The sequence below is a fragment of the Macaca fascicularis genome, chromosome 18, assembly GCF_037993035.2.
Source record: "Macaca fascicularis isolate 582-1 chromosome 18, T2T-MFA8v1.1".
NCBI lineage: Eukaryota > Metazoa > Chordata > Mammalia > Primates > Cercopithecidae > Macaca > Macaca fascicularis.
Window position 1 is genome coordinate 10302202 of NC_088392.1, and position 17028 is coordinate 10319229.

General features: G+C 43.1%; 1 long non-coding RNA gene across 1 annotated transcript; it reads left to right on the forward strand.

The window, feature by feature from the left end:
* The first annotated feature begins 4060 nt into the window (after positions 1 to 4060).
* Positions 4061 to 8538, forward strand: LOC135968298 (uncharacterized). Its single transcript, XR_010582971.1, has 3 exons — positions 4061 to 4200; positions 5306 to 5531; positions 6245 to 8538. It is a non-coding gene; the product is annotated as an uncharacterized lncRNA (long non-coding RNA).
* Positions 8539 to 17028: the final 8490 nt, after the last annotated feature.

Genomic DNA, 17028 nt, shown 5'->3' on the forward strand with positions numbered 1-17028 from the left:
CTCAGAACACGTTTTCTGTTGTAATTACCTGTTAAGGAAGAACACTACCAAACTGTAGTGCTTTTAGAAGTGCATCAACAGCATTGAGAAATACAGATTTACAGCCAACAGGTACCTTGAAGATCATAATTCCAGGATAAACAAATTGAGACTATTGAGATCCTGTAAGACTGAAATAATACTACCTGTATTTATTGGGGTTTGTTGCTAAAAAGGAATAACATGGGACTGGGTAATTTATTAAAAAAGGGGTTTATTTGGCTCATGGTTCTTCACACTGTACAAGAAACGTGGTGCTGGCATTTGCTTCTGGTGAGGCCTCAGGAAGCTTCCAAACATGGCAGAAGGCAAAGAGGGAGCAGGTATGTCACATGGTGAGAAAGGAGCCAAAGAGAGATGCCAGGCTCTTGTCAACCACCAGCTATCCTGTGAACTAACAGAGTGAGAACTCACTTATTACCAGGGGGAAGACACCAAGCCATTTGTAAGGGACCCACCCCTCTAGGCGAACACCTCCCACCAGGCCCCACCTCCAACACTGGGGATGACATTTTAACATGAGCTTTTGAGGGGACGAACATTCAAGCTGTATCACCACCATTATACACAAGCTTACCCGGAGCCCAATATTCTGACTGGGTCACATAAAGAATATGTATAGGAATTAAGATTGTTCAACCTAAAAAAGGAAGACTTAATGGTGTGGTGCTGAAAGTAGAAAAGCTGTTAAATGAATAGAGAGGAAAGATTCCACATCAGCAGGGCAGACAGTAAGAACTTTACACTGGGAAGAACTGTTGGCAATGAGAATGATAAATCTTTCAATGAGGGGAGACTGAGGTCACCAGGAGTGTCCAGAGAATAAACGATCACTATGGGGAATGCTGCAAATGTCCTCACAACACTCAGCAGAAAAGTGGATGCAATCAAATTGCCAGATTCTGAATTTCACAAAACCTTGGGGACTGACCTTAAGACACCAGTATTTTATTTTTGCACAGTAAGTACATTTACAAAATGAATCCCAATATGATATACAATTATCACCATTTAACTAAATATAGGATATTTTAGCACCAAAACTTCAGCTCAGAATAATGGACTGTCCTCTAAATTGTCCTCCAAATAGAAATAATTTGGTTTGATTGTTGTCATTCAACCATGAATTGGTAAAAATTTGTTCATTGTGGCAGATACTCTTCTACAATGTGACATTAACTCTCCTCCCATCGAGGAGCAGGGTCTGTGTTCTTTGCTTTCAGCCTGAATAGACCTTTATGACTGCCTTTACCAATAAGGGATGGCTCAATGGAGGCTCTATGACTTCTGAGTCTAGGTCATTAAAAAAAAAAAAAAAGCTATGCTCTTCTACTTCCTTTTCTTGGGGCGCTCCCTCTTGGACCCCAGCTGCCATGCTGTGAGAAAGCTCAGACAACATGAAAAGGCCACGTCTATGTTTTCCAGCCAATGCCCAGCTGAAGTCCCAGTCAAGTGTCATACATGTGAGTGATACCTCCTAGGGGACTTTAGCCCCAGCCATTGTCTAACTGTAATTGCTCAAGGGACCCCAAGCAAAAACCTAGCAGAGCCCAGTCGACCTCCAGAATTGTGAGAAATAATGATAGTAGCAGTCAGGATTCCACAGAAAAAATCCAGAATGGAAGGATATAGATTTATTGCAAGAGTTAGCTTTGTGGTTTTGGGAGCTGGTCAGGTAGATCTGAAGTCTGTAGGGCAGGATGTCAGGAAGGGCAGGCTGGATGGGTAGCTCAAGGTGACACTGCAATCCACAGGCAGAATTTCTTCTTCCTAAGGGAAGCCTCAGTTCTGCTCTTCAGGCCTCTCCACTGATTGAGTCAGACCCAACCACATTGCCAACGACAAGCGACTTAAAGTCAATTGATTGTCGATGCTAATTACATCTACAAAATTCCTCCACAGCAACAAGCTAAATGAGTATTTGAATTACTCTTTACTATAACCAAACCACACTCATACATAAAGCTGACCTTCAAAATAATAAAATGATTTTTTGTTGTTCTAAGTCATTAACTTTTGGGGGTGATTTGTTCTGCAGAAATAGGTAACTGGAATGATCAGCATAGATTTCCTTTGGAGGCAGAGGTGAGAGGATCACTTGAGCCCAGGAGTTTAATACCAGCCTGGGTAACACAGTGAGACTCTGTCTCACAAAAAAAATTTAAAAAAAAAAGAAAAAGATTTAGTAAACACTAGGCATGATGACTTCTCATTCTTCCAAGCCCAAAATGCCATAATTCACTCACAGATCGCCTATTGCAGATTTGAAATGGTGGTTCTAGTGTTCACAAATCCCTCAAAGGTTTGACTGCATTAATCAGCCCTCTTCATTGATTCCTCTGATGATAAATCCATTGAGATGCTTTTGGCTGTAAATACAGTTAGCCCTCCATATTCATGAGTTCTGCATCCACAGATTCAACCAACCACAGATCAAAAATATTTGGGAAAGAAAATGCATAGTTGTGATGGTACTGAACATGTACAGACTTTTTTCCTTACCATTATTCCATAACAACACAGTATAACAACTATTTACACGGTATTTATATTGTATTAGGCATTGTAAGTAACCTAAAGATGATTTAAAGTATACGGGAGGATGTGCGTAGGTTATATGCAAATCCTGCACCGTTTTATAGCAGGGACTTGTGCATCTGTGGATTTTGGAATCTGAGAGAGGTCCTGAAACCAATCCCCCATGGATACTGACAGACAGATAAATATAAAATAAATCCTAATTAAAAGTAACTTTAAGTGAATTGTATTATCTCACCTAACAAAGTCCTATTATGTGACATAAAAATAGGTGGGGTAGTGGGTTGCCGAATGGTTTTATTAAACAAATCCACAGCAACTTCAAGGACTCAGATTCTCTCTACCATTCTGTTGGGTCATTACCAGCTGTGTTTATTTTTTGGCCCAAAGACTACTCCTCTCTCCCAACTCCCCCAGAACTGCCATGAGCCTGTTCACCAGAGAGAATGTGATCATTATCATTCCAGCTGACTTAAGCTCACCAGGACTTATGCTTGGGGGAAATGGGATCCCGGTCCCTGAGAGCCTGGCCGTGGATAAGAAAAAAGGCCCTGATCACATTGGGGTTCTAGTACAAAAGAAGAACTTCCTTGAAGACAAGGAAGAAGAAAAGAAGGGCAATAGCTTCTCTACAGTCGAAAGGAAGTCCGTTAAGTTTAAGGATTACTTCTCATTCAGCACAGCACTGTGAAAAGTGCTCCTCTCAAGGGGTCCGACAGAACTGTGTTCAAAACCCAAATCAGGCTGGGTGCAGTGGTTTATGCCTATAATCCCACCACTTCGGGAGACTGAGGCAGGAAGATCCTTTAAGCCCAGAAGTTTGAGACCAGCCTGGGCAATATAGTGAAACCCCATGTCCGCAAAAAATAAAGAATTGCCAGGTGTGGTAGTACATATCTCTAGTTCCAGCTATGTGGGAGGCTGAGGCAGGAGGATCATTTGAGTCTGGGAAGCTGAGGTATTCAAACTGCCTTTGCAAAATTATGACTGAGACACTGAAAGAGATGTAACTTAACTTACTTCATCTTGCTTCTAACCTCCAAGCTGTCCTTGTTCATTCATGGGCATAGGCTGAACTAACTTTGGGAGAAACTTATAGTTTAAACAAAGACAGTAACAGCCCTTTCCCAAAGCAGACCTCCTTCTTGCATGGGGACTAGATTGCCTTTGTAAGACTAACATTAGCCACAAGATCAGAAATGGTTTAGAAGCCACGCAGCTGGAGGTTACAAGATTCTGACCCTCCCTGAACTGCTCCTAACATCAGTGCTTGAGATATTTTGCAGCCCCTGCACTTGATGGATCAGCTGGCACCACCCAGATCAATAAACTGGCTCATCTGATCTTGTGCCCCTCCTGCCCCGCCCAGAAACTGACTCAGCGCAGGAAGACAGCTCTGACTCCCTAGGATTTCATCTCTGACCAATCAGCGCTCCTGGCTCACTGGCTTTCCCCCACCCACCAAGTTATCCTTCAAAACTCTGCTCCCCGAATGCCCAGGGAGACTGATCTGAGTCATAATAAAACTCTAGTCTCCTACACAGCCAGCTCTGCATGAATTACTCTTTCTCTATTGCAATTCCCCTGTCTTGATGAATCAGCTCTGTCTAGGCAGCGGGCAAGGTAAGCCCCTTGGGTGATTACAATTGCAGTGAACCATGATCACACCACTGCATTCCAGCCTGGGCAACAGAGTGAGACCTTATCCTGGGAAAGAAAAAAAAAAAAAATTCCAAATCAGCCACTTAATGAAAAGGCTCATTCTCCTCACATGCAAAGTAGGGATAACAATAACCACTTCACATGTGCACCTCAGGACTCACTAAGGAGCCAGAGTAACTGGCATCCACTGCCTGCTGATTATGCTGGGGTGTTGCCTGCAGGGAAGTACTTTACATGCATCGGCCCAGAGGCTCCCCACGTCACGCAGGAAGGAGGTAGGCGCTTTGTTCTGTTCTGTTTTTTTTTTTTTTGAGACGGAGTCTCACTCTGTTGCCAGGCTGGAGTGCAGTGGCACGATCTCGGCTCACTGCAACCTCTGCCCCCCGTGTTCAAGCGATTCTCCTGTCTCAGCCTCCCAAGTAGCTGGGATTACAGGCAGGCACCACCACGCCCGGCTAATTTTTTTATTTTTAGTAGAGACGGGGTTTCACCATGTTGGCCAGGATGGTCTTGATCTCCTGACCTCGAGATCCACCTGCCTCGGCCTCCCAAAGTGCTGGGATTACAGGTGTGAGCCACCGAGCCCGGCCTGGTGCTTTGTTATTTTCATACTGCAAATAGTAATCCGAGGTTTGGAGGAGTAATACAAGACTTGCTCAAGGTCACACAGAGCAAGGATAGAATTCATTCTGACTCCAGAGCCCATGCAATGTCCAGGAGCCCCCACAGTGCCACCTTTTGAATGCTCATCCATCTGCACTGCATGCAATGCACTGCCCTGGCCATCCAGGCTCGAGGTATCTAAGCCATGAGAGAGACTGAAAGAGAAATAGCAGCACATCTGTCAAAGAGTAAATTCCATTTTAAAACACTGACTGTGTGTGACAGCAAGGTTGGACAGTTCCATGGGGACACAGAGGGCCCCAGACACATGCCTGCCCTCCTAGATCGTCGTTGAATTCTATGAGTGGCCAGGGACAGATGGCATAAACAATTTTATATCTAAAAAGTTCAAAGCTAATATTGTCTGAGATTCATATTGTAAATATATATCCTCATTTTACAGAGAAATCCTGAGGCTCAAAGACATTGAATGACCTACTGCTTCATGCACAGGTGGTCGGTGTTGCCAAAGCCCAGGACGAGCAGTCCAGGCAGCTGTCACATTTCCAACATGTGGAAAGCCTTGCCAAAGCATGAGCTCTGCTGTCTCCCTTCCGTGCAGCGAGGCCACACGAGGCAGATGTGGATTTGTTCCAGCAGCTTCACCAGGGAATCAACAGCAGGCATAGGCACAAATAAATAAACCTCAGGCTTGAGATCCTCTCTTTATCCAAATCAAAAACCAATTCTTTTCTTTCATTTCTTCCCTAGGGCCATCTCAGTGTCGCCCATCTGCCTGGGCCAGAGGCCCGTACTTGAGGTTCCTGCATTGCCAGGCCATTTGGTAACACGAGGAGCTGATGCCCCCTTTCCGCCTGTTGTATCTTTTTTTTTTTTTTTTTTTTTTGAGACAGAGTCTCGTTCTGTCGCCCAGGCTGCAGTGCAGTGGCACAATCTTGGCTCACTGAAACCTCCACCTCCCAGGCTCAAGGGATTCTCCTGTCTCAGCGTCTTGAGTATCTGGGATTACATGCATGCGCCATCACGCCTGGCTGATTTTGTATTCTTAATAGAGATGGGGTTTCACCATGTGGGCCAGGCTGGTCCGGAACTCCTGACCTCAAACCATCCACCCGCCGCCTCGGCCTCTCAAAGTGCTGGGATTACAAGCGTGAGCCACCGCGCCTGGCCTCTCCTGTTGTACCTTGTTAACCCCAGTTGCTGCTAAGCTAGCTTGTCTGTTTCTTCACTATCCTGGCACTTTGAGTCCTACTTCCTGGCAGGAGCCGATTTTTCTTTACTTATGTCTGCTCTTCTAAACGTAGACAAACTTTTATATTTTATTTTCCTCCCCAGTTGTAAATAGCAGAATCTGGACAAGAACTCAACATTTCTATTTCAGATTACACACTTTTTCTACATTACTATGAAGTTTCAGGATATTTTATGTGGCTTTTGTAAGAAACATAATCCTACTAACATTGACTGAGTACCAGGCCCTCTGCTAGGAGGCAGGGAAACTGCATACAGCAACTCCAGCACCATCCAGCCTCGAGGGCGAGACAGACACGTAAGGGGTGACAGTAACAGCGTAACAGCGTGTGCTAAATGATACATTGGGAAAATCACAGAATACTGTAGCAACACCCAGGGTGTGCTCTTACCCATCTTGAGAATGAGGAAGAGTTAACCCAGAACAAAGAAAGGGTAGTTGATGTTTAGTGTTTGGGCAGACACATTCCAAGCAAAGGGAACATTATTGGTAAAAGAAGAAAGGGGAGAGAGAGCCCAGAGTCTTCGGAGAGCTGTAAATATTCAGTCTCACTGGGGTGTCAAAGCACTCAACAGAAGTGAAGTTTGGAGTTTATGCTACTGACAATGGGAATCTCTAAAAGGAGTTCAGAAAAATCTAAAAATAGACTCAAAGATTAATTCAACAAAAGGAGATGGGTGTCTGAAAATGATGAAGATGTGGTCCCTGACTCCAAAGAGCTCATTACCTACTGGGAGAGACAGATATGTAAACAAATCATTACAGAACAATTTGTTTCATTCTAAATGTAGCACACACAAAGAGCTGGGGACAGTGAAGAGGAAGCCGTCAGCACTGCCTGCGGAGAAGAAAGGAAGGCTTTGTGTAGGTGACGACTGAGCAAGATGACAGATGAGTGGGCGGAAACCAGTCCTGGCAGAAGGGGTGGACCCTTGGGGCGGGACCAGGAAGGACAGCTCCAATTCATTACCCAACGTTAAATGAATGGAACATTCGCCGTACTCTTTAAATTTCAAGAATTTCTTTTCTTTCTTTCTTTTTAAGACGGAGTTTCGCTCTTATTGCCCAGGCTGGAGTGCAATGGCACCATCTCGGCTCACCGCAACCTCCGCCTCCCGGGTTCAAGCTATTCTTCTGCCTCAGTCTCCCGGGCATGAGCCACCATGCCCGGCTAATTCTGTATTTTTAGTAGAGACGAGGTTTCTCCATGTTGGTTAGGCTGGTCTCAAACTCCTGAACCCAGGTGATCCGCCCGTCTCAGCCTCCCAAAGTGCTGGGATTACAGGCGTGAACCACCATGCCCAGCCTAAATTTCAAGATTTTCTATTGCAACTCCTTTGCCTCAGGAATTTGTCCCCCTCCTAGTAGAGATAGTGAAAGTTAAACTGTAACCTACATATCTTTTCTCAAGGATTTTGAATGTTTGTTTGTACAGAGAACACTCCATCTGGTATATCCCAGAAACAAAAGGAGCTTTTCAGCAAGATTTTCAGTGCACGGAAGCCATGCTCATTTCTAGAGGCTGCATTCTCAGAAGCTTTTCTCCCTAAGCACAAAAATCAGAGGCAAGTAGGAAGAGTGGGGCTGCACCTGAGCGAGCATGACTGTACCCATCCTGCTTCCCAAACAGACTCAAAAATCAAGGGTCTTACTCACTGCGGTTAGAAAGAATCTATTTTTTTCCTTTGGCAGCATCAAACCTCACAAATAACTCCACTGAAAAGAATATTAGACCTAATGTGTTCTACTTAAAGTCCAACAAATACATTAAGAGCAGAAAATTGTGGGATATAAGGTTCTCAAATTTTCAGTAATACAGCTCAGTATCAGTACACAAGGTGAGGCCTTATGGACTGAATATTTGTGTCCACCCAAAATTCGTACGTTGAAGCCCTAACCCCCACTGTGATGGCAGGAGGAGGAGAAGCCCCTGGAAGATAATTAGGTCATGAGAGAGAAGCCCTTGTCAATGGGAGTAGTGACCTTGCCAAAGGGATCCTAAAGAGCTCTGGTGCCCTCCTTCCTCTTGTGAGTGCACAATTAGCTGGAAAGCCCGAAGAGGACCCTCATCAGAACCTAACATTGCTGCCTCCTGATCTCAGAATTCCAGTCTCCAAAATCGGAGAAATAAATTTCTATTGTTTATAAACTATGCAATCTGTGGTACTTTGTTATAGCAGCCGAAACTGACTAAGATGTGAGGTCAAAAAAGGTGCTTTCCCTATTCACAGCACAACTCTGCCTGTGCTTACAAAGAACTGTGGTTGAAATGGATTCAGCTTCACAACATCTGCAGGAGGCCAAGTGATGTGTGGCAGTAGTGGTAGAAATGTTGAACTAGGAACTGTATTAAGGGGTTGAAAATAAAAGGCTGAGCCATAATTTATTCAGGAAAATGCAAATAAAAGTAGTAGAAATAGCAATCTTCATGAAAAGATAATATGGCATTTAATTTAAAACATCAGAGTGACTTGGTAATGATAAAAAAAAAAAGCCATGAAAAAAATATTACAGTGATGAACCATTAGGTACTAAATAGCATAGTGGTAAATATATATGACAAAAACTTTGGTCTGGCCTGGTGGCTCACGCCTGTAATCCTAGCACTTTGGGAGGCCGAGGCAGGTGGATCACTTGAGGACAGGAGTTTGAAAACAGCCTGGCCAATATAGTGAAACCCCATCTCTACTAAAAATCAGCCAGGCGTGGTGGCACACACCTGTAATCCCAGCTACTTGGGAGGTTGAGGTGGGAGAATCGCTTGAATCTGGGAGGCAGAGGTTGCAGTAAGCTGAGACCATGCCACTGCACTCCAGCCTGGGCAACAGAGTGAAACCATGTCTCAAAAAAAAAAAAAAAAAAAAAAAAAAACCTCTAAGAATACACAGATAATTAAGTGTAACTGTAATCACTGCAGACTGGTAGTTCCTACTTTGAGCAATTTTGTCCTCCCATGAGACATTGGTGACAACTGGAGACATTTTTGGTCATCACAAATTGGACAGGGTGGAGGAAGGTGCTACTGGCATCTGGTGAGTAGAAGCCAGGGATGCTGCTAAACACTTGCAATGCCAGGACAGCACCCCCAACAGAGAGATATATGGGGCAAAATGCCAACAGTGCCAAGACTGACAAGCCCTGGTCTACAGTATTGTATTATATACTTCTCTCAAACTGACAGGTCAAGTAGACTAAGTAGACTCTCTGTATATATTTGTCTGTGTGTGTGTGTGTGTGTGTATACATCTATATATATGTTTGAATATATATTTGTGTGTGTGTGTATATATATATGAAGCTGGACTTAGTATACAAAGATAACTTTCACCCTGCCCAAAATATCATTATAATATGTAAATGTATATAAACATCTATACACATGCACACATAAATATATATTCAAATATATATGAAGCTGGACTTGGTATACAAAGATAACTTTCTATTCTACGAAAGATATGTATTCTCTCTTATATTTAAAACTTTTATGATAATATTTAAGCTTGATAGCATGTTTTCACTTAAAATTTATTGTAAATCAAACACAACTTTATACTGATCAGCATAAATTGGCTAAAAGTTTTTTATTTCTTGAACAGTATCAAATTTGATCATTTTAAGTAAGATGAAATGCCCATCTGAACTTTTAAAGGAGGAAACCTAATGAGATATAGGTTCCCATTTCTCAAGACCTGGCATTGTGGAATCTGTCAGAAGTTAAGAACTAGTGCAGGGATGATGGAATCTGTCAGGAGTTAGCCAAGTTCTCATAGAAGCAGAGGGAAAGGGGGAAATGTCAAAGGGTGTGAGCTTAGCCAGGCGTGGTGGCAGGCGCCTGTAATCCCAGCTACTTTGGAGGCTGAGGCAGGATAATCGCTTGAACCCGAGAGGCGGAGGTTGCAGTGAGTCAAGACTGTGCCATTGTACTCCAGCCCAGACAACAAGAGTGAAACTCCATTTCAAAAAAAAAAAAAAAAAAAAAGGGTGTGAGCCCTGGTCACAGATGCTGTGGGATTGGGACAGTCATTTAACTTGGAGACCATCCTACTTCTTAAACACTGTCTGTTATCTGTTCTCTCCAGAATCGGGCTGACAGGGGCTACAACAGCTGTTCCCTGGATAAGGTGCTACTAACCTTTACATTCAGCTAAACACTTCCAAAGAGCACCGATGCCCAGACGTACATGCACTCAGGGAGCACTGGGGGTTGGAGCATGAAGGCGTGGATTGCTATGGACGTCTTATTGCTATGGCCTGAATGTCTGAATGTTTGGTTCTTCCCATACTGAAATCCTAACCCCCAAAGTGATGGTATTAGGAGGTAGGCCTTTGGGAGGTAATTAGGTCATGGGGGTGAAGCCTTTGTGAATGGGCTTAGCACCCTTATTATAACAGAGCCCCCAGAGAGCTCCTTGCTAGCACCACGTGAGGTTATAATGAAAAGGCACAGTCTATGAACCAGGAAGCAGGCCCTCACCAGGAGCCAGATCTGCCTTGATCTTGGACTTCCCAGCTTCCAGCATTGTGAAAAAAAAGCTTTTGTTGTTGTAAGCCTTCCAGTTTGTGGTACTTTGTTACAGCAGCCTAGTAAACTAACACATGTGGTGAAATCAATTCACCTCCAAGTTGACCTGGCTTGGTGCTTTCTAATCATGAATGGGATCTCTGATTTTCTCCAAACTCGAGGCTATTCTCACTCAGAAGCATTTCGTCATGCATCTTCCAGGCTATAACTTAATTGATAGGTTAGATGTATTTCCACTAACAAAACTGCTAACCTTGTGGAAGAAAAATGCTAGTCACCTTAAGCCTTATGCTTTTATCAGACAGACACATTTATCTGGGTCTGTGTACAAAAATTGCTTCCCAAACACGCTCTAGAGTCTCAGAGCACCAGGGAGGGAATTTGGCAGGAGACAAGCAAAAGGTGATCCACAGTCCACAAAGTGGCACGGGGGTTCTTCCGGCCCTGAGGCCTGTTGAACATTGATCATCCCTACACGCCAGGGCTCTGGCTGGCTATGGAGAATCCTCTGCGAGAGGGAGGATGTTTGCAGGAATAACTTTCCTTTTGAACTCTTTTGACATTAGGACCTTATTCCAGGCTGCCTCATTTACCAAACACTGAAAAGATCAGGACTGAAGCAGTAGAAGGGGCTTCAATGGGAAGATGTGTCAGCCGCACCGTGCAGCTATGTTGCAGTGTAGTTACATGAGCTGTCTCTCGTATCAAGTATGAAAGTTAAATAAATAAATAAATAAATAAATAAATAAAAAGGAACAAATCAAAAGGAGTAGGTGTGGTGGGGAGTGGGGTAGAGCAAGCACATGGATCATGCACTTTGGGAAGAGAAAATAAAAGAGGAATGAGTTTTCTTTTATCAAGGAGATCTAAATGACATGTTCAAGACCGTAGCAACCATTCTAAGTGTTTCCATTCTCCAAACACACAGATGGACCCGGGAGTGAGAGGGTGGAGACAGCAGTAAGTGTGTTTTTCTGTCCCATTGGAAATGTTTTTCCCGTTGATCTAGCAACACTGTTACATCAGTACAAATGCCCACAACCTTAGGAGAGTTAGGTTCAGGCCCAAAGTCCATTTTTTTGGTTAATCATTATCCAAGACTGTTTAAACCAGGCCATTACGCTATAATATAACATGCAGCCACCTAATATGCTTGGATATCTGTGTAGTCTGAAGTGCTGTTTCCTTTGCATTTCCTTAAATACCGAATTCATTTGCCTTTAGAGAATGAATTTATATATTTAAGTCTATTTGATTGTTGGATTTTTACTTAAAAATAGTCTTCATTAGAATAGTTTTATTAAAAAACATAGTGGCAAAATTTCAAATTATTTCAAAACGTTTCGCCGGGCGCGGTGGCTCACACTTGTAATCCCAGCACTTTGGGAGGCCGAGGCAGGTGGATCACCTGAGGTAGGGAGTTCAAGACCAGCCTGACCAACATGGAGAAACCCCGTCTCTACTAAAAATACAAAATTAGCCGGGGTGGTGGCACATGCCTGTAATCCCAGCTACTCGGGAGGCTGAGGCGGGAGAATCGCTTGAACCCGGGAGGCGGAGGTTGCGGTGAGCCGAGATCGCGCCATTGCACTCCAGCCTGGGCAAAAAGAGCGAAACTCTGTCTCAAAAAAAAAAAAAAAAAAACAAAAAAAAAAAAAACAGTTTCATGCTCTACGTCTCTGTTCCCAGCTCTGCTCCAGTCACCTCAAAGAGACTCAATTTGACTTCACATTTTTTGTAGGCCGATGTATCCACCAGCTGACACTGGATAAAAGAGCTCTTTCAGTTACTGTCCTTCTGGGCCAAATGCTAAAGTCACCAGTCCCATGAACTGGTCACCTCCCTAGTGAAGCAGCTACGTTGTCTGGGGTCTATACCCTGAGGTTCGTCGTTGCACAACAGGAAAATTTAGGACATGGACACACACAAGGAGTTTAGAAGCAGATGTTTAAATAGGCAGAAGAGAAAGAAAACCAGATCTCTCCATAGCGAAGGCAGTCTCCCAGTGGAAAGGACCAGTCAGGTTTGAGGAAGCCATGTCTGATTTACATAGAGTTCACAGATTGGTTGGATCAGGTATGACGTTTAGATAGCGTGCGTGGAAGGCTGGTCGCCCCCCCCAATTTTATTATGCAAATGGTTTTTCCAGTTGATGGCTGCCATCTTATCTGCTCTTTACTGCGCCTGTGACTGACAAAGGGCAGGGAGGATGGCGCCGCCATCTTGAACATGTCTAGTCCTAGTTCCTGCAGGCATTCACTTGTCTCGACTCTATAGGCTGCTCTTTGTTAGAAAATGAGCTGGGGCTGCTTTTCATGAAAAGAAAACAAAGCCTTACTGAGGACTGCCATACCTTTGTTACCTGCCTAAGTGATTTCTTCTTAACCCCTGTATCATTAGCAAGGAAAATGTCAGCAAAGAGGAAACAGAAAAACGCAGCGGAGTGACAATTTGCACTGAGAGCAAAGTTTAACCAAATGGAAAAGCCAAATCATTGGTTACAACTTTACTTTACAGTGGAGATTACAAGTTCTTTTCATTTATCCAATTAACCAAGTGCCAAGAGGGTTTTCATAAAATTACGTTGAATTATTCTGAAGGGTACAGAGTTGTACTCTCCAGTACAACTTTTCCTAGATGCCTAGGTTTACAACCAATTTAGACTAAAACTAAATTTTTTTTTACTTGCCCTTTACTTGATTCAGCACCTAAATAGGATGTACATTTGCTACTTAAGAAATACCAGAGGTCAGACGTGGGGGCTCACACCTGTAATTCCAGCACTTTAGGAGACCAACGTGGGCAGATCACTGGAGGTCAGGAGTTTGAGACCAGCCTGACCAACATGGCGAAACCCCGTCTCTACTAAAAATACAAATATTAGCCAGGCATGGTGGCGCGTGCCTGTAATCTCAGCTACTGGGGAGGCTGAGGCAGAAGAATTCCTTGAACCTGGGAGGCAGAGGTTGCAGTGAGCCAAGATCACACCATTGCACTCCAGCCTGGGAGACAGAGCAAAACTCCATCACACACAAAAGGAAAGGTAAAATAAGATAAAATGGGTTGGGGAGGATATGGAATACTAGCTTCTCTAATAAACTTAAAACCTTTAGCTGGGCGCGGTGGCTCACGCCTGTAATCCCAGCACTTTGGTCGGCCGGGCAGGCGGATCACGAGGTCAGGAAATCTAGACCACGGTGAAACCCCGTTTCTAATAAAAATACAAAAAAAAAAATTGGCCGGGCGTGGTGGCGGGCACCTGTAGTCCCAGCTACTCGGGAGGCTGAGGCAGGAGAATGGCGTGAACCTGGGAGGCGGAGCTTGCAGTGAGCCGAGATGGCGCCACTGCACTCCAGCCTGGGCGACAGAGCGAGACTCCGTCTCAAAAAAAAAAAATTAAAACTTTTTTTTTTTTTTTTTTAATCATTGCCTCTGACCCCTGGAGAATTCCACTGTAAATTAGTATCTCCTTTTTACTTTTTCTGTTTTCAAGCAGAAAAAAAAAAGAAAATGTAAAACGAACTTATTGTTTTCATTGGTTTGATGTATGAACCCTGAATGTGTACAATTATTGATTATTTATAAATGTTTAAAAGAGAATAAAAATTACCCTCTTAGCCCAAGCATAACAGTATTTTTATTTTCCATGTTTTCCCATCTTCTTGTCCATGGTTAGTTTCAAGAGTCATATAAATGCAAGTTTGTATTCTGCTTTTTTTCATTTGAAATCATAACAAATATTTTCACAAATATCCACAGATATAATTTTTACCTCTTGTATAATGGTGACTTATTTCTCTACTAGATATTTTGGTTACTCCTGAGGTTTTGGTATCGCACATGGGGCTGTAATTATTATAATCTCTTCATGCTTACAGAACAGAAATATTTTGTTGCATTTGCTGTTGTTTTTTCGAGATGGAGTCTTGTCTTGCTGGCACCCAGGCTGGAGTGCAGTGGCGTGATCTTGGCTCACTGCAACCTCTGCCTCCCAGGTTCAAGCGATTCTCCTGCCTCAGCCTCCATAATAGCTGGGATTACAGGCACGTGCCACCACACCCAGCTCATTTTTGTATTTTTAGTAGAAACAGGGTTTCACCATGTTGGCCAGGCTGGCCTCGAACTCCTGCCTCAGCCTCCCACTAAAGTGCTGGAATTACGGGCATGAGCCACCTCGCCTGGCCAGAACAGAAATGTTTAACTAGAGATTAACCTTTTCACAAAGCTGTCACTCCAGTAATTGCGTGTGTGTGTGTGTGTGTGTGTGTGTGATGTTACTCTGAAAAAAACTTTAATATCCCTTCCATCCTTAAATTCCATGATTCCCTGCATCATCAGAAAAACCTCAAGTGATCTCACTTAGGTACCAGTCAGACAACTGATGTTCAAGCCAGGGATATTTACAATAGAATTGTTCAAAATCAGGGATAGCAAGGATTTCAGGATCATGAAGACAAAATCAGAGCACAAGCTGCTCTCACTATCAAAAAAGACAGAAAAAAAAAAAAAAGACACCTCTACTAGGCATTTAAGACAAAACATCATAGATGATGAATTAAGTTGATGTCTAAGCTTCATAGGTCCAATATTGACCTGCACTATCTCTGGGCAAAATAGGACATTTTGAAAAGGCCATCTTGATTGTTTATCTCCAGTGAATCAGGAAGAAAGAAGGAAAAGAAAAGCCTCAGTATCGGATGGAACTTAGGGTACTAAAGCTTCAAGGTGGATGAGTACATATACAAAAGTTCCTCTGGACGTCATCAGGGCGAGATTCTACTTTTCTGTGTGACCCAAACAGCACTGGGTTTGAATCTACCAGGAGGCAAAAACCAGGCTGTGTTTGTTCTACTGACCAACTGTCTTATTCTAGAGAAGCTATAAATAATAAAAGATATAATTTATAGAATCCCATTATGTTATCATGTCACTTCAATTTATTTAATCCTTGCAATTACCCTAACAAGGAGTTTGTTAACCTGTTTTTTGTGACATCCATCTACACTCATCATGTTGACAATGAACTAAATTCATCTTCTCTGATAAACCTGCAGCCTATCTGGATTAGGGGGAAAAGGAAAACAAGCTCAGGCTCATCCATACTGTGACTTGCAGGGAACTGCGAGTAATCCACCAAAGAAACGAAGCCAGATAGATTAGTACATGTTCTAGATAAACACAGATATCACCTGACCAGATTGGTGATTTACAAAGATGAGGCTGGAGGCAACATAGAGAATAAACTAGAAAGGAGAAGGAACTGTTAAGAGACTGCTATCTCCTCTATTCTCTCCCTTCCAATCTAGTTTCTTATTGCACAACGACCCCAGGCCATTTGTACTACCCACCTGAATTTCATACTTAACATATCTAGAAGCAAGCTTGTCATTATCCTCAGGGAATCATTTGTCCCTTGGACTTCCTAATCTGCATCAGTGGCCACATGTATCATGTTCTTAGTCACAAAGGCTCAAAACCTCAAAATCACTCTTGGCTCTCGGCTCTTCCTTGCTTCATCTTCTTTCAGTCTCTCGTCAAAGCCTGGCTGTCTGTTCTTTCATAATAAGGTTCTTTATTTCAACTCCTACTGTTACCAAAACTTCTCTAAGTTTTAAACAAATTTGAAGGGGTGGCTGCTTCTATATAATGACTCTGGAAGTCAGAAAGAGGCAATTATTGCAGAGAACTCCAAAATAGACACAGCTCACAACCCGGCCCTCTCCTTTGCACAGCCTCCTCTTTTGCTCATCTGAGTCTGCATTTTGCCTGATACTTATTTTAACTGGCTCCATGAGAAGACAAGGGGAGAAGAGGGAAGGAAAATGAGAGGGGGAAAATGAGAAAAACTCCCTTGTAAATTGACTGGGACCAAATTGATCCTGGAACTTTCTGTCTGAAGCAGGATAGTTTGTCTCCATCGTGCTTTTGCGCAACATAAATTGAGTGTCTTTTTTTAAGCAATTTTTTTTAGTGTTTACAATGTGTTTGGCATTGTTCTAAATTTGTTATATATTAGCTCATTAATCCTCAAAAAGCCCCTATAAGGAAGGCACTGTTACTATTCTTATTTCACAGATGAGGAAACCAAGGAGCAAGAAGCTTAAAAGGGCACCTGTGATCACACAGCTGATAAAAATAAAACCAGAATTTGAGCCAGAAACCTGCAGTTCAACTCCTGAGCCCAGCACCCAAGTATCATTCTATTGTTGCACTAGTTCCTGAAATTTACATGACTCTCCTCCAGCCCCTTCTATTCCTTGTTAAATCAAGTTTAGCCTAAAGCTGCTTCCTTACATATTTTAAATTTGGCCTAAAGGTTTTTCTGTACATCGCAAACTGTAACAAGTGGAGGTGTAAACAGACAGACAGCTGGGCGCGGTGGCTCAAG